General features: G+C 41.6%; 1 long non-coding RNA gene across 1 annotated transcript; it reads left to right on the forward strand.

Annotated features, from left to right (window-relative positions):
- Positions 1–8,530: 8,530 nt before the first annotated feature.
- On the forward strand, positions 8,531–15,827 carry LOC306919470. The gene is made up of 5 exons (XR_013789545.1): positions 8,531–8,765; positions 9,296–9,417; positions 10,754–10,915; positions 14,160–14,315; positions 15,697–15,827. It is a non-coding gene; the product is annotated as an uncharacterized lncRNA (long non-coding RNA).
- The last annotated feature ends 9,264 nt before the right edge of the window (positions 15,828–25,091 follow it).

Below are 25,091 nucleotides of genomic sequence, written 5' to 3' on the forward strand. Positions count from 1 at the left end.
TCAAAGGTTTTCCACGCATGCGCAACAAAATAAACCAGGCACTGAAGCCTAAATGCCTTTCGCCTCCTGTTGGTGGGGGTGTGTAACTGTCACTGAATCATAGATAGATAGATAGATAGATAGATAGATAGATAGATAGATAGATAGATAGATAGATAGATAGATAGATAGATAGATAGATGCATGCATTTTGCAACTGCCTTCGAATCTTCAAATAGACGATCTACAACCTCGTGTTGCGGTGTGACACGCTTTGAGCTTGTAGATCTGCTTTTTGCACTTTTGACAATTTGAATCCATGATGCATTGATATTAAAAGGAAACAGTAATATTTTAACATTGATGCCGTCTGCCGTTACCGTCGCCGGATCTGGCTGCCAGGCTGCCGTGCCGTCCTGTTCCGTTTACCGTCCTGCTCCCGTCCACTAAAATGACTTCCAGTTTGCCATCTACTGCTTGCCTGATTCCATGTGAATGTAGCATTAGCCAGGGTCAGAGGTCAAAAGTCAGAACACAAAAGTTGTTCGACATCAGGAGACGCATATGTCTATCGAAGTTTTATTGTTGGCTCGGTCAAACGGTTCATGAGCTATGCCTGTTCAAAGTTTGCATTTTCAATTGAGTGCTATAGCGCCACCCTTTGGCCAATGGCCGTGGGCTTTGCGTTCTCACCGTTTGGCATACCATATTGCCAAGTTTAACAAAACCCGACTGCACAGTTAAGCCAGAAATGCAATTTTGTTTTTAAGGGGCCAGGCACTTTGGGCGCGGCCCCTTAAAGACAGACAACTACAATAAGGGACCATAGGCCATTTAGCTTGGCCCCTTAATAACTGAACTGGAGACACCCCCAAAAAATCATGTTTGAACTAGGGACCCCCCCCAAAATAATATATATATTACATGACATGACATTACATGACATTATCAAAATGATTATTATCTTCTATATGATATCTACTCCACATGAAAATGTGTGAAATTAAATAGTATTTTTGTTCTTACTTTCTTTCTTTCTTTCTTTCTTTCTTTCTTTCTTTCTTTCTTTCTTTCTTTTCAGGCTGGCATTGTGAGAGAAAGTCAACCGGACAAGTTGGTCATGGCATCGGAGCCAGAAGCAGCCCTCATCTGGTGTAGGCAGCTGTCCTCAGATGGTTTTGTTGATGACAACACGACAAGTAGTACCCTACTACTGGAACAACCTGGAACACAATACATTGTTGTCTGTTTTTGGAGGTATGTTGTGCTATATTTTAATCATGCAGACTTATTCAATGACTCATATATACTGTGTGTGTGTGTGTGTGTGTGTGTGTGTGTGTGTGTGTGTGTGTGTGTGTGTGTGTGTGTGTGTGTGTGTGTGTGTGTGTGTGTGTGCGTGCAAGCTGTACACATTCACTGTATTTACAGTATACTGCTAAATCCTTATCTTTAAATGTATGCAACGTCACTACATTTCTACTCTGTTTCATATTTGAATGCCTAACATTGTTGTCTTGCAGATGGTACCATTGACATCACGGTATATGAAGTATGTGTTGGAGGAGTCCTGAAAATGCTGCACAAGGCCTCTGCTAATGGTATGGGAGAGGAGCAGGTTGCAAAAAACTTTAAAAGTTGCCTAACGTTTGGGGCATGGTTTTGATGGTTTTGTTGATGACAACACGACAAGTAGTACCCTACTACTGGAACAACCTGGAACACAATACATTGTTGTCTGTTTTGGAGGTATGTTGTGCTATATTTTATTCATGCAGACTTATTCAATGACTCATATATACTGTGTGTGTGTGTGTGTGTGTGTGTGTGTGTGTGTGTGTGTGTGTGTGTGTGTGTGTGTGTGTGTGTGTGTGTGTGTGTGTGTGTGTGTGTGTGTGTGTGTGTGTGTGTGCGTGCATGCAAGCTGTACACATTCACTGTATTTACAGTATACTGCTAAATCCTTATCTTTAAATGTATGCAACGTCACTACATTTTTACTCTGTTTCATATTTGAATGCCTAACATTGTTGTCTTGCAGATGGTACCAGTGACATCAAGGTATATGAAGTATGTGTTGGAGGAGTCCTGAAAATGCTGCACAAGGCCTCTGCTAATGGTATGGGAGAGGAGCAGGTTGCAAAAAACTTTAAAAGTTGCCTAAAGGAAATATTCTCTTGTGATCTCTGGAATGAGTATGAACGTTGGTATGTAAAGTATGAAAGTAGAGCTCTAAAGAAACTCAACATGATCGATGACTTCTTAGTCTTTAAGGATGTGGATGATGATATAGAGATCCGCTGTCCTTACAACTTAGCTTACCTAGCTCATAAGAAGCAACCAATAGAGAAGTACTTCAAGAATGTGCAAGGTGTCAGCTGGGACGATGGGGTGATCACAATCTCAAGAGCAAAGAAGAGATCTTTCTTCAATGAAAGTCTGAGTGGCATCACTAAAGGTCTCAAAGAAATCTTTAAAAAGGATCTCAGCATTGACTACCTCTTGTTAGTGGGGAATTTTGCCTCAAGTGAGATTCTACGCAAACACATTACAGAGCAGTTTGGTGCTCAGTGCAAAGTTATTTGCCCATGGTTGCCCCAGCAGGCTGTTTTGAAGGGAGCTGCCATGCTTGGAAGAACCCCTGACTCCCTGAGGTAATAGCAGCACGACAAAGTGTTGCCACCAAAATGTGGAAGGCCCTACCAACAGTCATTTGCCACCAATATGTGGAACGTCCTACCAACAGTCTTTTGCCACCAAAATGTGGAATGCCCTACCAACATCCTTTTGCCACCAAAATGTGGAACGCCATACCGATACCAACCAGCAGCTACCAACAGTCATTAAGACATGCAAATCCCTTGACTCCTTCAAAACCGCTCTCAAAGGGCACCTACGGACGACTGCAATTTGAAACTGGCCCCGGTAAAATCTGAATCCCCAACCCACCCCCTTTTCCCCTGTACGCCTTTTTTCCCTTTTTACCTCCATTATGATGATTTCCTGTTTTTTTGCTATATAGAAGTGTATATTTTACGTCTCTAAATGTTATGATGAATTGAAAATGGTGGGCAATATTACAAGTGTAATGCTTTATGGTGTCGTCCACAGTTAACAGTTTTTGTTTTGAGTTGTGCTTGAAATGTACTGTAATTCTGCAAACTTTTAATAAATACTTCAATCAAGTCTTTGAGTTGTAATGCTATTCATTGCTCATTTAGTGAGAAGTGGAGAGGTTAGTGAATTCCCATCAGCATATGTGATAAAGGCTCTCATCGAGTCGACCTGCAGGGTCTAAACCCCCCTCGGTTAATAATGAATTGCATTTTGAATAAATTGCATTTTTATAGCGCTTGTCCAAGTGTTCAAAGCGCTTATGTATACATTCATTCATTAATGTATACATTGGGAGGTGAAACGGCGAACAGTCGGCGCCAGTGTCCTCACTTCCCACAGTCACACACCAACGGTGGCAAGCTCACACCGACCGACTCATTGGAGGCCATGTAGGGTTCAGTGTCTTGCCCGCAAGGACACTTCCACATGTGGACAGGAGGAGCCGAGGAACCGCCGATCGAGGGATCATTGGACGACCTGCTCTACCTCCTTAGCCACAGCCGCCCTTTCGCCCGCCATTTCGACGGTTAGACTTTTTTGGAGTGACGGGTGTTCGAAATGGGGGGTTTTCGAAGGGGGGGGGGGGGTGCTTCAGAATGGCGATCTGGTTAAAAGTGACAATTTAATTATTTTCAGAAAAATAACGCTGCTTACCCTTTTCTGCACATTGTATCCAAAAAGTGAAGGTCCGTTAATGGTCTAAACTAATTTGAACTTAGGAACGGCAAAGAAAATCCAAGTTTAAACGTTTGGAAGCCGCTTCCATTTTTTTCCAAGGAAAATGCTTTAGCGCCTCCCCTGGTCGAATTCTCCAACTGACTCCAGGTCAGTCGACATGCACACCACAAGCACAACACAACTAACTTGGGGAAAAAAATGGAAGCGGCAAGCTATGTAAACCCCATGATGTAAACGCTCGTTTAACCGTTTAAACTTGGATTTTCTTTGCCGTTTCTCAGTTCAAATTAGTTTAGACCATTAACGGACCTTCACTTTTTGGATACAATGTGCAGAAAAGGGTAAGCAGCGTTATCTTTCTGAACCGCAGTGGGAGGGGACGTGACTGGAGGCTGGAGTCTGTGGGTGAAGTTATGTGGCTGCCGTCCGACCAACACAAGCAACGTGCAGCGTGGAGAAAGTTACAAAGCACACCATTTGCTCCAAGGTAAGTTGTTTGTTGTTTATTAGACGATTGATTTAACCATTGTTTAGTAAAAGTTGACGTTAATAGTATGATTTAGTAGCAGGGAGGGTGAATGAGTGACCGCCGCGTCCTCCTCCTCCAGAAAGTAAACATTGACATGTGCGTGTGCGCACCCACGGGAAAAGGAATAAAAAGAAAATGCCCCAAACGTTCTGGGTACTTATGAAGCACTGCTGCAGGACGCCCAACAGCAACGTTTCACTATGGTGTTATTATAGTATGAATGTTGGTGATTGGAATGCTTCTATTCCTTCTTGGAAAAATGCCGACATAACACGGTCCTCAATGGAGGCTCGCTGATAGTAGGGATTGTTCATCCTGCTTAACAACGATATTGATGCAGGTGCGCGAGCGGGCGGGGCTTACCGCAAAGTCTATTGGCTAACATTGGCTTTCAAAGTTTGCAGGATTGGCCCGTTTTGAACAAAAAGCCTCAAATCATGAACGCAGCGTGCAATTCACGTGAAATCTTTCTCAGACTTTCCTACTAGGCTGAGGAATATATCCCACCCTTTTCACATTGGCCTGTTATAGCGCCACCAACAGGTGAATTTTTGCAAAATACATTTTTTAACAAAATGCCTGAAATCATCCAATTGCCATCCAAGGCGTGAGAAGAAATGGCACCCTTTTCACATTGGCCTATTATAGCGCCACCAGTAGGCCACAACCTGACCTGCCCTGGTGGAGACTTGTGCCCCGAGGGGCACTTTATCTAGTAAATTATGCTAATTACTAAATTTCTGACTAAACGGTGTGACGTATCACTCGGCATACGGCAGAAATGGATTCAGCACATCACAATCATATAGAAACAACACATTAAGTAACTTTCCTCAAAAATGCAATCAGGGTCATTTTCTGAAGGTTTCTTTTTTTCTTCCATTTGGGAACGAGTGTATATTCTATGAGGAGCTGTCTGCAGTAATGACCTTTCTGTCTTGATGAAAAATAACCAAATTAATACCAAGATGTATTTAAAATGGTGCACAAGTTAACTATTTAGAGGAGGGCCGCCTAAACAACATCTTTATGCACGGTGGATCACCGTATTGGTTGCAGGACCCCAGTAGTTTAATTCATAGATGAGTCATAATCGTCAATTCTCAAGCATTTTTATAATTGAAAGTTCTCTGACATCTCTTAAAATGTATATTTTCATTGTATTAATAATGTTTTTATGGTGCCTCTATGAAATGATATGGAGAGAAAAATCAATTGTTGTGACTCGGGAGGCAGACAATTACACATTGTACACACATGGCGCGCGTGCTGATGATGAAAGATCCCACTCACAATTTAGCATTCAAATACTTATTCCTTTGTTAATCCAATATTCCAATGCAATAAAATAAAGTTTTTTTTATAGCGGTTTTCCCTACTTTAGAAGTGAGTTGGGGATGCGTCCTACAGGCTGAGGAGTTCATGTGCAGTTCAACACTGCATGCGTGATGACATATTTGTATTGGGTTATTGGCATGAGAAAACGTACGTTTACATTGGCAAAGCAAGTGTCAAAGTATCAGTCTTGTTACTTCAGTACCATGGACAGACAGCACATGGGAATCATCTCTCTTTCTCTCACACACACACGCTCACACACGTACACTCACAATTTAGCATTCTAATACTTATTAGTCGTTAATCCAATGCAATAAAAATATGTTTTTATAGTGGTTTCCCTAGAAGTGAATTGCTTATGCGTCCTGGCTTGTAGATCAGCTTTTTTGTGATCCGTGATGCATGCATCCGATTTTTACATTTCTATTCTATTGAGTGGTTAATCATCAAAACATAATCGATACACAGAAGTGGGCCTAACAGACACTTCAGAAACAGAAATGATGAGCTTTTATTTTACCATTGTCCCCGCATTTGGGGGATTTCACCCTGTCAAACCACTCTGTCGATCATCAATGAGAGTGCATGGGAAACGGTACTACTGTCTGTCATGTATTATGTCTAGGGATGGAGCACGAAAATCAGGCAGAGCGCAGAACTTGTGCTCTGCTGTGAAGCTATGTTTGGCAGCAAGGTTACAGTTAGTTAATACGTGTCTGTGCACGCTGCCGCCGCTGCGCAAATCATAATTATATTACGATTTGCTGCGCAAATCATAATTCATACACAGAACAGAAAGCAGGACATAGCCTACACACAAGACAGAGGTATTAAGCATTCATTTTATTACAGGAGTTATAGGCCGCTACACTGTTCATCGGAATGGCGGGGTTTAAACCCCTTTTCGATAGGCCCGCCATTCCGAATAGACTTTTTCGGAGTGAGTGTTCGAAATAGGGGGGTTTCAAAGTGGGGGTGTTTCTAAGTGGCGGGCTTCGGAATGCCAATCTGTTCCCCAGTTGGTTAGCGGTGAAATGAGCCTCCTCATTCGGACAGAGTGAGCAGAGAGGCGGGCAGTGGAAGTTATTAGCACCTTGCTGCTTGGAGTGCAGTTTGGTTTTGCGGGGGAAAAAAACGTTTGAAACGCGAAACGATACCGAACGGACAATCAGTTAACACACTTTGATTTGATTTGAAAGCATGTTATTGACTCTAAAGCATGTCAGCATATGTATTGTTGATCGCCATTAATTGGACAATGCGTATCGGGTTGGTCTTGTGTAGGTTAGGTTGTGTGAAAATACACGACATTCGCAACTTCGCATTGCACTTTACAACTTTGATCTAGGGCAGTGAGCATCTCTGTGTGCATTTTCACATGTCTTCCGTGACTCGAATGATGTAGGTAGGCTATAGCTCGCCTGAGTCGCCTCTAAGCACAACGTACACAAGTTTACCCCATGTCGCACAATGCAAACTGAATAAATAAGTATGAGGACCCCCCCCCCCCCCACACACACACACACACACACACACACACACACACACACACACACACACACACACACACACACACACACACACACACACACACACTCACACGTACGTCCATCCCCTCATGTGAAAGCCTGGTAACACGAGGTTACCCCCATGCTGCAGATCTACAGGGCAGTACAAGCTCACAATGTCGCACCATGCAAAGAAATAAGCATGAAGACCCCTGTCCCCTACCCCCCCACCCCCCCCCCCCCCCGTCCATCCCCCCATGCAGATCTACAAGCTCAGTCACTCACAATGCGTTGCAATGTGAGCTTGTAGATTTTCAATTTTACAAAATGTATAGAGCTGAAATGGTTGATGTACTGTATGTTTTGTAATAATCAAAATCTACAAACTAATAAGATAAATAAAGTTTTAAAATAAATGTAGTGGAGTAAAAGTACAATATTTGGATCCAATATGTAGTGAAGTAATAGTGTTGGAAATTGGAAATATTCAAGTAGGCTAAAGTAGCCTACACATAGGCTACTTGTATTACAAAATTATAATTAAGTACAGTACACAAGTAAATGTACTTAGTTGCTTTCCACCACTGTCTCTTTTATCTTCAAAATAAATACAGAAGTCAAATCTAACTGAACCAATTGGCTGGCATGGAATTGGAAACAAGCCTAGGTTGATGCTAGACATCAGCATTATAATTACTAAAAGATGTGGGAGGGGAGTAGCTGGGATGAGGGTGTGGCGGAGAAAATAATTTGCATGAGTTGGATTACACAGGGGCACAGCTGAGGCCATTGTGGTACTGCAGCTAAAACAGCTTCAGAAGCACATAAAGCAATGTCATGGACTGGTTATATGCTGAGTGAGGCTCAAACCATTAGAAATATGCTTGAGGGAAATATACAATATGATATTCAGTATTACAAACACATTTAAAATGCATGTTATTTGCACTTTAAGCATTCAATCAATAGAATAATACAAATACAATAAGCGACAGTAAAACATAGGTCGACAAAGCACCTTGGACACCATTGGCAACTCGATTTCAAATTGTCAGTTTCGTCCAAAATGTTTAAAACAAATCTAATATTTGAAAAATAGTCTCAAGTAATGTAAAATACACACGATGTGAACATGCCCTGTGGTGACGGTACATCATTATCAGACTTAATTTGATCCTTCAACTTCTTGTTTATGCCCTAAAATGACTGGATATAGCTAAGCACCCGCTAAGCCTACAGGTTACTATACAATGACTGGATATAGGCTATAGCTGTTCCATAGCTGCTCCCCACTGTATTACACTGTACCATGGCTCCCTCTAGTGACCGTTTATATTTAGTGCACCGTACGCTCCAGCAGCGCTAGTGCGCATGTGCACAGTGCACAACGATATGTGAGTTTTCCGGCGGCTCGGTATTAGTTTCGGCAGCTCCTGCTAAAATCCACAGACAGAACAACAATAAGAAGTTTGTTAAAACAACATTATGGCGTCTGACTGTTGACACTTTAATATGCACAGAACACTAAAAGGTGGTTTGAAAACAGTGTGGTCGTTAAGCAGCAGGAGCACGTTTGTTTGTCAGCAGCTAAACTACTGAAATAAACACAGCTACAGGTAAAAAGAAGATGGATTCACCACGTTGTGTTTTTACTACATTTATCTTTTAACTTATTGACTCATCTTTTAACATGGAACGCGAGTCGAATGTCTCTCTGCTTGTTTGTTATAAATGTGATCATAATAAACAACCAGTGTAGCAGCAGCAGCAGCAACAATAATACAGTCTATACGCCTACATTGTTTGGTTGCATCTTGTTGATGCCACTATTATTATTACTAATGTAACCACAACGTTACAGCAATGTGTTGTAGTTATGATACAGTATCCTACATATTTTGATTGTCCACGAATATAACCTTTTTCCTTCTGTTATAAGATTTTCTTTCACATTGTTTAAATGATCATTATAGACTAGCAATAACCTCACCTATCTCCCAGACTCTGTCCCTAGTTAGAGTTCAGAGTATTAATGAATGTAGAATTATGTGCAGGATGCAATTTTTATAGAAATGTGAGGGACTTTGTTTATTTAACTAATTCTTTAAATAGTTTTTTTTTTACTCCTCTCACACTCTCATGCTAGCCCGTCTCCGGACCCCCCGGGTTGAGCTCCTTTGGACCCCTACCCCGTAGGGTCCGGTATCATCGGCTTCAAGCGACATGGGATGCAATCTGAGTTACCCTTCTCCGACGGATCTCTGCGCTGTGGGTGTGACACTGACATATTCCAAAAGAAGCATATGAACGCTATAGGAGACAACGAACCCTCTGACCCCCCCCCCGCGAACGGCTCAGAAGCCGTTAAGTATTTTTAATGTTTGTACGACCGTTTTGGCAGCTCTCTTCCTTCCTTCCTTGACTTCCTTATTGACATCCTATTGTACCGCCTCCATCACCGTGGCTGGCTACCTGCGACAGAGGCAGGAACGAGCAGATAGCCAGTTCCGGCGCTCTGTCGCAGGTAGCCAGCCACGGTGATGGAGGCGGTACAATAGGATGTCAATAAGGACATGAATTTGACATTTGGATGTCACTTTACGTAGGGTCCCTATGCATTTATTCCACGCACTATGGTAGGCAGTACATACCCTCCGTGCAGGCCGTGCTGCGGCCTTTTGGTGGTGGAGATGTTTCAAAAGAAGCCTAAATCGGCTATAGGAGACAACGGCAACGTGAGAAATTTCATTTGGCGCAGAATCCGTTTAATCTTTGTTTGACCGTTTTGGCTGCTCTGAAATTCTCTCTTCCTTCCTTTCTTGACTTCCCATTGTACTGCCTCCCGCACCGAGAGTGGCTAGCTGCGCGTCCCTACGTTCCTGCCTCTGATCTGCTCTGTCTCAGCTAGCATGTATTCACCAAAACCAACTTACAGTTAGTTAATTTAAAATGTATTTGTGTGTGCTCGTGCTCCGGACAAGTGACTTTTGTGCCCGGACAAGTGAATGGGAAATGTACTTGTCCGCAGGACAAGTCCCTCAAAAGGTTAATGTCAAGCCCGGCAAGCAATGCAAATGTAGATTGTAAACGAGTAGGATATTTACTCTGTCCACTGTAATGTTAATGTGATTGTCAAGTGAACTTAGAGCTCCATGTCTTCATGAACCAAGCATTGAAACCGTACCAACTAAACCTTTATCATGCTCTATTATTGTGTCAGTCTTAGAATGACCATTCAGGTAATGCATAACATTTGACATTTTTTTCCTGTCTTGTTCATACGCTGCACATTTTGCCTCAAACCCACTTTAACACAATGAGTGCTGCCTGCTGGACGAAAGTGGTATGACACTTGGGTGCCGGTGATTTCAGTCCGCTTTTGGCATCCATCTTGGATACTAAAGTATTAGCGTTTATTACCAAGCTAAAATAAGGCCAATCCTTGCTCTAGAAAACGCCAATGTTCCAATCACGATCACTGGATAATCAGAAATGACCTCCGAACATTGGAGAATAGTTGAAAACCATGCTCTAGTAGGCCTAGTAATTCATGAATCCCATAATCTCAAGATTCTTATTAAAGTCCTGATTCACTTGATTTCAGACCGGTGTATGGAGTCCAGACTGCAGGTGAAAATGAACTCTCCAGACTCAGCCAAGGATATTTCTATTAAACAGGAGGAACCTGAAGACATCTCTATTAAACAGGAGGAACCTGAAGACATCTCTATTAAACAGGAGGAACTTGAAGACCACCCAAACCGTAGTATGTATTTTCACTTGGCCTAAATGTTTTACTGTACCTTACCCTAATCCAAACCTTGATGCTGAGCGGGGAGACATCGTCACTTTGGAATATTTTACAAAACTACCAAGCGATTACACCTTTTTAAAGTGGATTTTCATGACAAGCAACTCAGCGGTCGGTGTAATCGCTGTTCAAAGGTAACTTTAAACATAGGCAGTCTAGCCTGAAAGACGGCCGTAATTTGTCGGCATTCATCCTGTTAATATTGATGAGTACAGCTCATGAAAATCAAAAAATCCTATCCAATGAATTAGAATATTTTACGAGACCACAAAAAAAATGATTTTTTTAAAAGAAAAATGTCGACCATCTGAAAAGAATATTAATGTATGCAGTTAATACTTGGTCTGGGCTACTTTTGAACAAATTATTTCATCAACGGGGCGTGGCATGGAGGTGATCAGCCTGTGGCACTGTTAAGGTGTTATGGAAGCCCAGGTTTGTGAAAGCTTTGTAGAGAAAAGGCCTTGTGCACACCTACAAGGACAGGTCTGTAGGAACCAGCAACCGAATGCAAATCATGAGAAGAAACATACAACATATTGTGGATGTGATGCGTTGTGAGCTTGTAGATCAACTATTTTCAGCATGCAACACATCGTACAACGAAGCACAAGTCAAGCACCAGTCAAGCTTCACTTGAGAGCTGTGTTTTGTTGGCCGAAGCGACGTTACACAGCGCAAAAGTAATAAGCTACGGGAAGCTAGTTTTCGGTGGCAGCCTGGCACGTTGTGTTTAATCAACCAACATCAAGTTTACCTCAGTGTTTTTGTTTTAGCTGGTTTTCTCCTAGAAAGCTCTATGTTTAGGGTGTGTTTTAGCTGGTTTTCTCCTAGAAGGCTCTATGTTTAGGGTGTGTTTTAGCTGGTTTTCTCCTAGAAGGCTCTATGGAAATCTGGGACACTGTTTGAAGTGAACTGTCAGAGAGTGGTTCACACATGCCCAGAATGAACGCGTTCACAATGACGTTCATCAAGCAGAAATACAGTACGTTCAGTTCAACAAAAAATAAACGGATTTGTGAACAATCATTCTTTGAAAGCGTACAGGGACAACACTGCGGGTCAAGACTGCGCATGCATTTAATAAGTTAAATATTTTTAAGGCAATTAATTAACACAATTGATTAACACCGTTAACGCAATAATTTTGACAGCCTTAAAAAGGTTTCAAAATGATGGTAAAACAAATGAGTGTTCAAATGAGTCATCTAGCAGCAGTGATGACAGGACTTCAGTGGTGCATTTACTGTCTCTGTTGCGACTGTATAGGTAGCAGACTACTATGAAAACCTGCAATTGTCAATGGCATTCAATGTTTGTGTTAACACAAACACTAAAAACTGACCATTCATTGTCAATGGCATTCAATGTTTGTGTTAACACAAACACTCAAAACTGACCATTGTCAATGGCATTCAATGTTTGTGTTAGGACAATCTTTGTGCTTACACTTACCCTCAAAGCTGGACATAGGCCCCTCAATAATATGGAAAATAACTTTTTGGTCCTATAAAGTGCTTTTAAAGGTGGCCTTACACTAGCCGATTTTTTTTCAATCTGAAATCTGATAGCGCCACACACTACAGGATAATCGGAGCGGGGCTATATCAAACAAATATCAAACATTCTTGATGTTGATCGGGCCGTCCCGATCGCGCTTTGAGCGGTCGGGCACCCCCCGAGCGTCAAAAATGCCCGATTATCGGCTAGTGTAAGGCCACCTTAAGGCCTTATTTGGACATGAATGATTTGAAATCAGATCTGTCGAGCTTCCAACTTGCGCTTTGCACACATGCTGGCCATGGATGGCCTACATGTGCGCGAGCAGAGCACGCAACCTACTGCTGACTCCTGTCAACATTATCATGTTAAAGAATGAAAGAAAAAAATGTTTATGTAGTGATTTTTGTTGGGCTGGAATTTCAGAAACATTTTAGTTAAAAAAAAAAGTGGAAAAGGTTATTTTATTTAAAGGGTGGTTCTTTGTATTTTTGTTGTGTAATAAAAATGTGATCCTTAAAACCCCTTTATGGCCCTTGACGTAATTGACGTAATGAAATCAATAAATCCCTTATGGCCACTGACGTAATGGACGTAATCGATTGATTCCCAATAATCGGGAGCTTATTGTCGCAAAATGTAGCATTTTTTAGCTAATTTGGCTAACGGCCGATGTAATCTTCTTAAAACCGGCCGAAAATCCGCGCGTGCACGGTCGATCACACACGCGCGTGATCGCGCATGCATCGCTGCGTAAAATGCGATGTTTTGGGCTTGATTAGAGCTTAATTTGACTTAGTTATGAAAAATACGATGATAGCTTAGCATTCCGGACATCTGAGAGTGTAACACAGTAGCAAAGCTACTACCGGATATTTTGATCCAAACCGGAAGTGGTCATCGTTCACTCGCTCTCTTTGGTCAGAATCGGCAAAATGGTGACGTTACCGCCACCATCAGGACTGATTGTCCCAATACTATAGTCTTGCCCCGTCAAAATGAGATATAGTGTGTATATCGCGGATTTTTCTATTGGCATTAAAATGACAAATTAAACATATGAATAATGCTGGCTGAAGGCACATTAATTAGTTAATTAGGCACGGCCACAAGAGGGTTAAAACAATAAAAGGCTTCAATTATTTCAGTTGTTGTGTAATGAATCTAAAATATATAAAGGTTTATTTATTTTTATTACATTATGGCAAATAATGAACTTTTTCAGATTATTCTAATTCGTTGGGATGGACCTGTATATCGTCGGGATGAATTAATTAATTAATATCGTTACATGCCTAGTGGGCACCTAAACATTGTACGTGGGCACCTCAGAGTTAAATTGGCTATTTGTTTTCCAAAAATGTAAAATAAATAAATATGGAATTAATTTGTATTGTAAGGGATTTTTTTTCATTTGTTTTTGTTTGCATTTTTTTTCCAGCCCTACTACTACTCTGTGGTTCTATGGGCTGTGGCAAAACTTTTGACAATAGCTAGCAACGTATTACAAATAAATAAATAAATAATAAATAAATACATGAAAAAATAACGAAATGGTTCGAATGGTGATTAATCATGATTAATAATTTTGAAGCTGTGATTAATCTGATTATAAATTTGAATCATTTGACCACTACTTATATTGTCTTGAATAATAACACCCTTACTGAATGATAAGTAGCCTACAATCTGTTACCAGTGATTTCCACAGAGCACCACAGGGAGAGGTCTACAGTATCTAGAGAGATGGCCTCCAAAAGACACTCAACGTTTTCAGAGGAACAGCCAGAGACGGGCGAGGGACGTGGACCATTTGATGCAATGATGCAACCTGTTGTAAAGTTGTACCGTATAGGTATGTGCTGTTTTAAGGGATATTTCACTTTCAACATAATTGTTTATCATCTACTCAGGCTTTTGTGAACGCACCGGGAGCAGTTCTTAACGCCCCCATCACCCAGGACAAAGTTCTTTGTCCTTTCTATTAGTAACGCCCGACGCCCAGGACGAAGTTTGATCCAAAAGACAAAGTTTATTGATCATTGCTTAGACCAGTCATTAGTCCTACAACTACAACCTATCTCAAACCCTCACCCTAAACCTAACCTCCCACGGGGCAGCACACCTAAACCTAACCTTAACCCATGTCTAACCAATGACTAGTCTAAACTAAGTATGCACCCCCAGTGGGACGTCATCGAAAATGTTCCTCCCCTGTTTAGCCGACGACAACGAAAATCTTAAAACGTTAACAAAAGTAAGAGGAGAGATCAAATTACTCCGGTTTTAACCTCACTGCACCTGGCTCCCTGTGGTTTTTAGGATTGATTTTAAAATGAAATTATGAAGCTCGTAATGGTCTTGCACCTTCTTATCTCCATGATTTCTGCTTCGATATGTCCCCAAACTTTAATTTCTTTTGGAAACCCAGCCATTGTAAGAACTGGAGTCACCACTACATCCCCACTATAAAATATGTGACACCCTGTCAAAAATCATCTATTATTGGAACATGTTTGTTGAAACTTCCAACAACCGGTTTGAGTGTTTGTGCCAATTATTGTTTTCTGTTTTATTTAATTGTGTTCTTATTGTGTCTTATTTTGCCATAACCTTCTGTTGAACACTTGCTACTTATTTGTAACTATTCAATGCAACATTATACTCTATAAGAACGAAAATACATTGCTTGGATGCACCTGGGACGTATCCTCAGTGATGTATCCCAAGGTCATCAGGGATTCGGGTCTCGTGAACATCATACCCCTCACTCGGGTGACCCAGCCGGGATGATCAAGTCCCGACTTATGTCCCAGTAGCTACCCTCGATAGGGTTGTGCCCAGCCTGCAGATAACCCAGTGGAATCACAATGCCCATGTTGAGCATTTCCATTCCTTTTTTTTTTTGAGGGGCGCTGTGGCAGCCAAGTCAATGGACTATATAATGTTTATTTGGGAAAGCCAAGTCAATGGACTGTTTATTTTGAGCACTTAAGGCAAGTCAATGGACTGTTTATTTTGAGCAATTAAGCCAAGTCTATGGACTAATGTATATTTAGAGCTTAACTGAAAGTCTATGGACTTGTTATGTTTTTGCTTTTGTGCCTGGCACCTTGTAGGATTTTGTTTGTGCTCCAAAGGCTTAAGAAATGCACTGCAAAATTGTGTATTATTTACATTATTACTATTATTATTATTATTAACAAATTACATTTTGTTTTACCTTTCCAATCCAGTGTTGCATCATCAGTCTGGCCTTCATGTCTTACCAACAGTAAGTGAACATAGAAGCTTGGCTAAACCAAAACAACATGGCTGTGACCAGTGTGGACAACGCTACCATTGTATGTCTGACCTCAAAAGACACCAGATAATTCACACAGGAGAGAAACCCTATGGATGTGATCAGTGTGGACACAGATTCTCTTTAATGGACAGCCTTAAAAAGCACCAGAGAATTCACACAGGAGGGAAACCATATGGATGTGATCAGTGTGGACAACACTTCTCTCAAATATCCATCCTTAAAAATCACCAGAGAATTCACACTGGAGAGAAACCCTATGGATGTGATCATTGTGGAGAACACTTCTCTCGAATGTCCAGCCTTAAAAGTCACCAGAGAATACACACTGGAGAGAAACCCTATGGATGTGATCAGTGTGGACAACACTTCTCTCAAATGGCAAGCCTTAAATCACACCAGAAAATTCACACTGGAGAGAAACCCTATGGATGTGATCATTGTGGACAACACTTCTCTCTAATGTCCAGCCTTAAATCACACCAGAAAATTCACACTGGAGAGAAACCATATGGATGTGATCAGTGTGGACAGCACTTCTCCCAAAAGAGCAACCTTAAAAGACACCAGAGAATACACACTGGAGAGAAACCCTATGGATGTGATCAGTGTGGACAACACTTCTCTCAAATGGCAAGCCTTAAATCACACCAGAAAATTCACACTGGAGAGAAACCCTATGGATGTGATCATTGTGGACAACACTTCTCTCTAATGTCCAGCCTTAAATCACACCAGAGAATACACACTGGAGAGAAACCCTATGGATGTGATCAGTGTGGACACAGATTCTCTGAAATGTCCAGCCTTAAAAATCACCAGAGAATTCACACTGGAGAGAAACCCTATGGATGTCAGTGTGGACAACACTTCTCTCAAATATCCAGCCTTAAAACACACCAGATAATTCACACTAGAGAGAAAAACTAGGGGTGTGATCAGCGTGGACAACACTTCTCTATAATGTCTAACCTTAAAAAACACAGCACAGAAAACATCAGAAACATCAGCTAAAGCTAAAGCTATAAGCTATTGTTTATTAATCGTTTACCCGCCAGGAACATAGGAATTTTAAAACGTAGAATCTTGTAGCCTGCCACAAACGGAAAAGCCGTTTTAACAGCGATGTATTCATTAATGCATGTTTTAATACGATCGTATCGAAATCTACCGTCAGTTAGCTTTGTTATGCTTCTGACACAATGGGCGCGGCCATTTTGAAAATGCGCGCGCATCCACTTACATTGCCGGCTCTGGTTTCAGACGGCTTTATCTCACAGAAGCGACATTGCAGAGGACGCTTTGTCCCAGACAAGCGTTTTCAACGGCCTGTAGCAGGCGCTGTGATACTCGCGGTCCACTTTTTCCACCACCGACCGAGAGAACGAGCACACAGCTTCGTCAACACACACGGAATGGTTTCATAGTAAAATGCGATACGGATATTTGGCTCTTCAAAGTAAGTGTCACGCGTGATTAAACCATGGCAATACGCAATCGAGGGATTAATTAATGGCGGCAGGCTAAGAGTTAAGAATGCTAAACTATACACACATTACAAGTATATGTGCTGACTAGATTTATAGGATGGGGATGAATTTAATGTTGATTTGTTGATTGATGTAAGTTAACTCACTAATAACAAAGTATGTCCCACTAGAAAACATCTAGTGGTCCAGGAGGAATTTGGAGTCAATCATGTACAAATTAAGTTTCTATGGGAACTTGAAAGACATTGGTCGAATAACAAGAGAGACTCATTCACACACATGGACAAGGACATGAATGGTGTTGTTTATTTCACATGTAAATGACAGCAGGACATGCATAATAGATAGCAGCAACCTTTACAGAAATGTGCTTTACTTTTCGGCTTTTTTGCCACTATGCCTGTAGGAAAAGACCCAGTGTGACTTTGTTGATTCTGTTGCAAAGGTATCACTGCATAACCAACCTTGTACCACTACAGAACATAACATTATTTTTTGCCAAAAATAAAGACAATAAAACAATGTTGATGCTGTCCCTCACTACAGCAGGCTACACACACACATAACAGTTGTTTTTTTATAGGAGCACTGCAGTGCAGTAATGTCAGTCAATCCAATTAAATATGCTTTGGAAGGCAATACAAAACCTTGTAATATAGGAGAACACCCGTTATACAAGATGCATTAACAACTCTGAAGATGTCCCGTCGCCAGCGGTCTACATTGACATCATGACCACCAACTCCCCCGTGTACTTTGACACAGAGTGGGGCACCGTCGAGCAGGACCTGTTCAAGTTTGTCATCGTCCCTTCCCCGGCGGTTTACGTCGACATCCTGACCACGTCCGCCCCCCAACATCACGCCATCGTGTCCTGCTCAGATGTCCCTAATTCCCCAACCACGCCACTTACCAAAGTGACCACCAGCTCCTCCTCCCAAGACTCTGATGGTCCAGGGTTGGATTCAGAGAGTTGCATAGCCGAGCAGGACATGCTGGCCATCAAGATAATAAAGAAACGCAAGAATTACGACGAAGTGGCAGAACACGAGGTAAGGCATTGCTTTGGAGAAAAAAATGTGTGTGTGCATCATTTGTTATATGACGCCGTGTCTAAATCTGTCTTCTTGTATCCCCAGATGGCCATGTTGCAAAAGCTGAGAGTCCTGGACCCTGACACGTGTGGAATAGTGAGATTTCACGACAGCTTTGTCCACAACGGATTGACATGCATGGTGTTTGAGTCTCTGGATGTCGATATCCTGGAATTCTTGAACGGAAGAGATTCTCGTCTGTCCATGACGGAGATGAGACCCATCGTCCAGCAGGTATGAGTTTTAAATGAAAAGTGATGACAACAATATTGAGTTAAATTTCACAACTCCTTTGCTGCAGTGCACATATTAATCATGCTCTTTATTCTTGTCTTGCAGCTTGCCGTTACACTCCAGGCCCTGAAGGGAATCGGTCTGATCCATGCAGACATCAAATTGGAGAACATCATGCTGGTGAACCAACGAGAACAACCCCTCAGAGTCAAACTCATTGACTTTGGTCTGGCCGTTCCTGTCTCTGAGACCAAGCGACGGGCCATCGAGCCCATTCTGGAGTACAGGTGAGTTCTACTCTTGGACAATGGCTTAAATTAATGTGTTTTACTGAAAGCATGTGAAAGAAAACATTTAATGACTGCATTTGACAACATAGTTATTGCATTGCTATAAAACGTTATTTTCTTTTACAACCCACAGAGCACCAGCAGTATTCCTGGGCCTCCCACTCACAGAGGCCCTTGACATGTGGTCACTGGGCTGTGTCATGGCTAACGTGATGCTGAGCGAGGAATTAATCAGCGGCGACACCAAATACGATGTGGTGAGTAATCTATTGATGAACTGCACATTTAAAACAGAATGCTTTCAGACTCTACTCTGAACAAACACTGTAGTTACACATTCTTCTTATGAGCTGGGAGTTTACTTAAGACTGAATTGTTGAATATCCTCTGTTTTTTTTTCAACAATATGTGGAGTATTACGTAGGGGGAGAGAAGAGGAGAGGAGAGAGAAGAGAAGAGGATGAAGACGAGGATGAGGATGATGAGAGCTCACTGGAAGAGGTGTTCGACTTCGACGATGCCGACAAAACGTCTTGTGACGTCTTCATGGACCTGTTGAAACGGATGCTTCACCTGGATCCAGAGGAGAGGATAACACCTGAGCTGGTGTTGAACCATCCCTTCATCACCACCAAGCCAAGTCCCACCTAGTCTCTCTCGAAACAGACGGTTGAATTCAACGGAAAAGAGGACGCTGTTTTTATTTTATTTTTTTCATGATGGGTTCTCAGATTGAGTCCCACCAAACCACCTTGTAGCAAGTCCACAAATAGTGTGGGATCTTGAGGTGGTGTTTTTTTTTGTGTGAAATAAAATTGGAAATGCTTATTTTGCAAGAAAGCACAACAGACTCAATGGATAGATTACACTCCACTGCTGTTGCACTGCATGGTACTGTCACTTATGTCTGTTAAGAGACTGAATCTGTGTCTGCTGCTGGAAATGTTTGACTACTTGCAAAAGAAGCATTTCCAATTTTATTTATTATTCCCATGCACATTATGTATATTAGACATTGTGTTACGTTCACATCATTGGCTGCATGCATTCCAACTGAGAGAAGAAATTAGCACAATACATTTTGTAAATAATTGTTCTATTGATATGTGTTTTAAGTTGTAAACATGGTTGAAATAAAATGTGTTACCTTGAAATATGTGTTGTGTATGTTCTTTTTTGATATACATTTTGATATTTTCCAGTTATATCTCTACATTGATTGATTTCATACTATAGGTAGACAGTCCTTGCAGGGTTTCTTCATTATTTTGCATTAAAATTACTTTGAATGAAAGCTTAATCACAACCCATTGAAACTAATGTCACACCCCTGAGACACACATTCCTTCAGATTAACTCTGCTGTTCACTGTGGACACATTACCATTCTGCACAGAACACTGTTTCACTGTGGACACATTACCATTCTGCACAGAATGCTGTTTCACTGTGGACACATTACCATTCTGCACAGAACACTGTTTCACTGTGGACACATTACCATTATGCACAGAATGCTGTTTCACTGTACAATTTAGGCAGATGCTCTTAACCCAGAGCGATGATAAGCATGGATGAAATAAAACGGTTACATACACAAATACAAATTGTATATTATAGTATGGCTACAGCCCATCACATCAGGTAAGGTAAGGTAAGGACATTTTATTTATAAAGCGCCTTTCAAAACAGTTGTTACAAGGTGCTGTACAATAAAAATAATAGGAATAAAACAAGAACATCACAATCAAAGATAAACCAACAATGAAATAAGAAACAGAGCAGCAAAGACAGTAACTCGAAATAGATAAAAAACAGAACAATACATAGAAATCAACAAAAGATTGAGACAATCACTGGAGCAAACCAAAATGTTTGCGGTACAAATGAGTTTTAAGTAGCTTCTTAAAAATCTCAACAGACAGCTGCAATTCTCAAGTAGAGTGGTAAGTCATTCCACAGCGTAGGAGCAATAAATGAATAAGCTCGATCTGCTTTGGTTCGCAGCTTAGTGGCGGGGATAATGAGAAGACCTTTGTCTGAAGACCTAAGGTGTCTCATATTTACCTTAGGGTGCACCAGTTCACTTAAATAAGTTGGGCCCAGCCCATGGAGAGATTTATAAGTAATTCATCAAATTTTAAATTGAATTCTAGAGTCGATTGGTAACCAGTGCAAGGCCGCAAGCACAGGAGTAATGTGTGACCTTCTTTGTGTGTTGGTTAACAGTCTAGCAGCCGCATTCTGCACTAGTTGGAGGCGGTGTATAGAGGAGCGACTCAAAGTTGTAAACAAAGAATTACAATAATCTAAGCGGGACGAAATAAAAGCGTGGATAAGTTGTTCCAGGTCTTGTGGTGTTAACATCTTAATTTTGGCAATATTTCTCAATTGGAAAAAACATGTTCAACCTTGTACAACCTTTTTTATATGGGTTCAAAATTAATTTGGTGATCAAATAGAACACCTAGATTTTTTGACACCTTCGTGAAGTTTGCTGTTATACCCATAGATTGCTGTATTTCATAGTGGGTGCTCTCGGGTCCTATAATTAGGATCTCAGTTTTGTCAGGATTTAACTGTAAAAAAGTTTTGGGACATCCAGTCCTTAATAGAATTAAGACAGTCTTTTAAAATAGATAAATTAGAATGCTGAGAGGATTTAAAAGAAAAATACAACTGCGTGTCATCAGCATAGCAATGATAAGAAATGTGATTAAAACGACTAATTAAAACACAGAGAGGTAGCATATACAGGGAAAATAAAACAGGGCCAAGAATGGAACCTTGAGGCACACCACAGGTTAAGTGCGCGGAGGCTGACTCATGGTCATTGATGGAGACAGCGACAGTCCTATTTGACAGGTAAGAGGCAAACCACTGTAAAGCAGTCCCCCGTATACCTACCCATTCCTCAAGCCTATTAATGAGAATGGAATGGTCTATTGTGTCAAAAGCGGCACTTAGGTCAAGTAGTAACAGGACCGAACACTCCCCCGAGTCTGCACGCATCAAAATGTCATTTGAGACCCGGAGGAGTGCTGTTTCGGTACTGTGCTTTGCACGGAAGCCTGATTGAAACTTATCAAATATTGAATTGTTATCTACTGTTAAAAGTAACTGTTCACAAACAATTTTCTCGAAGATCTTGGCAATGAAAGGGAGTTTGGATATAGGTCTGTAATTCGAAGGAAGTGAAGGGTCAAGGTTGGTTTTTTTTAAAAGTGGCTGGATGACGGCATGTTTAAAATAATCGGGGACAGAACCGGAACTCAGGGAACTGTTAATAATAGAAAGTACATGCAAGCCTAAAATGTTAAAATGCGGCAGTCTCTTTTCAGGCCACGTATGTTTTCATTTATCCAGGGGTGTTACGTGCCACGTAGTGTAGTTTGTGTAGGGTTGCTCTGTATTCCTCCCCTGTCTCTCCTTCCCTCCACTCTCTCATTCTCTGCAGGTTTGAAGTCCCCAGTCACAAATTGAAGGCAGCAGTGATTAGGAAAGAAATAATGTTTAGTTAGATTGGTGAGTGTTTGATTCAATTAATAGGATATACAATGTTTGTAAAATTGTTGTATAAATTTGTTGTAATGTAATATATTTTCTAGAATGTATGAAGACAGAAAGCTTCAATTATTTTTCTTTTGTTTTGTTTTTAACTATGTAATGAAAAAATACATTGTATTACGTTTTAAATTGATTGTATGAGTGTTCGGACCCCAGGAAGAGTAGTCTTCACTGTAGTGAGGACTAATGGGGATCCGTAATAAACATAAACATAAACATAAACCTCATCTGTCAATCAGCCTGTTACCTGACTCCTCCCTCATCCAATCACCACCACCTGCTGCCTATAAAAGGCTGAGTCCCACCTGGGCTCACTCTCTCAACCAGTACACCTCAGTTTTGTTTGTAGCCCTGTCACTGCTGCATCATTTGTCTCCTTTTGTGTCCCAGAGCAAATCTTATGTGTTTAGTGTAATGTTCTACTACTAATGTAAATTCTATGCTATATGCCCTGCCTTGGGACAGGTAAGACAGAGGCCTCTATACATAGGCACCACGTAGGTAGAACCTTGTTAAGCACACTAGGTAAGGGGTGTTTGCCACCACATGTATTTTGAACTACGTTTTGGTTAGAGTAGTTAGGTAGGCAGGCTTTTGTTTTACTAATTGTCTAGATAGTTAGTTAGTCTGTCTTTTGTTTCCCTAGCTGCTTCTTTTGTTATTTTGGCAACACTCGTGTCCCCTGGTAGTGGCTTAATTGTTTTGGTTTATTGTATGCTTCGTGCATATATTTTTTAACATGTAAATATCTAACGCCTAATTCAAGAGTAAAGAGAACACCTTGCACTTTTCTCACTCTAAAACTGTGTGGTCTCCATTTGTTTGCACCGCCAATGCTTGATATGATCCCTTGTTTCTTATACATTGTTGTGAAACCCTAGCCTCTAGACATGTCATGACTATTTTGTCTAGGGGTTTCGTAACAAGTTGGGGGCTCGTCCGGGGATCATTGAGCATTGGGGGGGGGGGGGGGGGGGGGCAAATAAGTTGACTTGTGTTGTCAGTTTAAGTTTTCCAAGTTTCAAGTTTTCCAATTTTCAATTTTCAAGTTTTCAAATTTTCTTGCACTATGGCTTCAGGCTTTGATTTGGACCAGTTTGTGTTAAATCCTTCCCTGAAGGCTTTTGAATTGTTTCGCAAGGAAGATCTGATTTTGGTGGCCAAACATTTTGACATTACTGTCAAAACTGGGTCCCGTAAAGGGGAAATTAAGACAGTAGTGTTTGGTGGGTTAGTGGACAGGGGTGTCTTGGGTTCTCCGGAGGTGGGGATGGATGGTGCAGCCCCTCCTGAAACATTGGAGACGGGGGGGTCACCACCGGCCTCGCCGAAGGGGGGCCCCATGGCTTTCTCTCCGACCCTAACAGGGTCCCTGGATGACGCTAAGCTAAAGTTGCGTTTGGCCCGCCTCGACAGAGAGCGGGAGGAGAAAAGGGAGAGGGAACGTGCAGAAGTTGCAGAAAGAGCTCAGAAAGCTGAGCATAAACAGCAGCTTGCAATCCGCAGGCTGGAATTGGAATTCCAGCTAGAGACAGCCATCAGGCTGCGTAAATTGGAACTGGAGTCCTCTCCCCATACTGTGGCACCGTCCACCTCCTCTGCCTTCGTTCCGCCATCCACTGCGGTGGCCCCTGCCTCTACTACTGCCACTCACGGTACGCCAGCCTCGTCCACTACCTCCACCACACTATCTGGTAAATCAGACCTGTTTAAACACATAGAGCTGCCTCCCTTTCGGGAATCAGAAGTAGATGCTTTCTTTCATACCTTTGAGCGCCTTGCGACTGTACTTAAGTGGCCAAAAGAGAACTGGTCCACCCTGTTGCAGTGTAAGTTAACTGGTAAAGCACAGCATGTACTTGCGTCCTTGCCTCTTGCTGACAGTATTGACTACGATGTATGTAAAACTGCTGTACTCCGTGCCTACGAGCGCGTGCCCGAAGCCTACAGGCAACAGTTTAGAAACAACAGGAAAGGTCCCACTGAGACTTTTGTTGAGTTTGCCAGGGAGAAGGGAGAAATGTTTGATAAATGGTGTGTTGCTAGCAAGGCCAGTGATTTTGCATCAGTGCGTGAGTTAATTATGTTGGAGGAGTTTAAGAAAGGTGTCCCAGAGCGCTGTGTCATGTATCTGAATGAAAGGAAAGTTTCTTCACTCAGCGAGGGCGCAGTGCTTGCTGATGAGTATGTGTTAACCCATACAGACGTATTTGTGACACCCTGTGATCAGAGTTCTGTGTCTGATGTGTGTCCAGTCGACAACACCTCACGTGGAGTCTCTAAAGACAAAAGGGAGTGCTATTACTGCCATAAAAAAGGCCATGTCATGGCTGACTGTTTGATATTGAAACGAAAACCTCAATTGGGCCCTGATCCTTCTCAGAGTTAGTTTTGGATTTTACGGTGGCGCCGTAGGAAATTTTGGTATTTGTGATGTTGCAGGTCAGCAGTCTAAGGAGCATTGGTTGCTCTTGTTGTGATCAGAACAGGGTGTCAATTCGGCCAATTGACTGTGTTTCAACCCTGCTTTCTTTTTTTGTGTTGACTGTGTGCCTGTAGCGTGTTGAAATGGTTAATTTTGGTTTGCTCGGTGTTTGGAGACTTTTTTTGTTTGTTTTGGTTTGGTTAGAGAGCATTTGATTTAACAAACCTT

This window comes from Electrona antarctica (assembly GCF_951216825.1).
Source record: "Electrona antarctica genome assembly, contig: scaffold_25, whole genome shotgun sequence".
Lineage (NCBI taxonomy): Eukaryota > Metazoa > Chordata > Actinopteri > Myctophiformes > Myctophidae > Electrona > Electrona antarctica.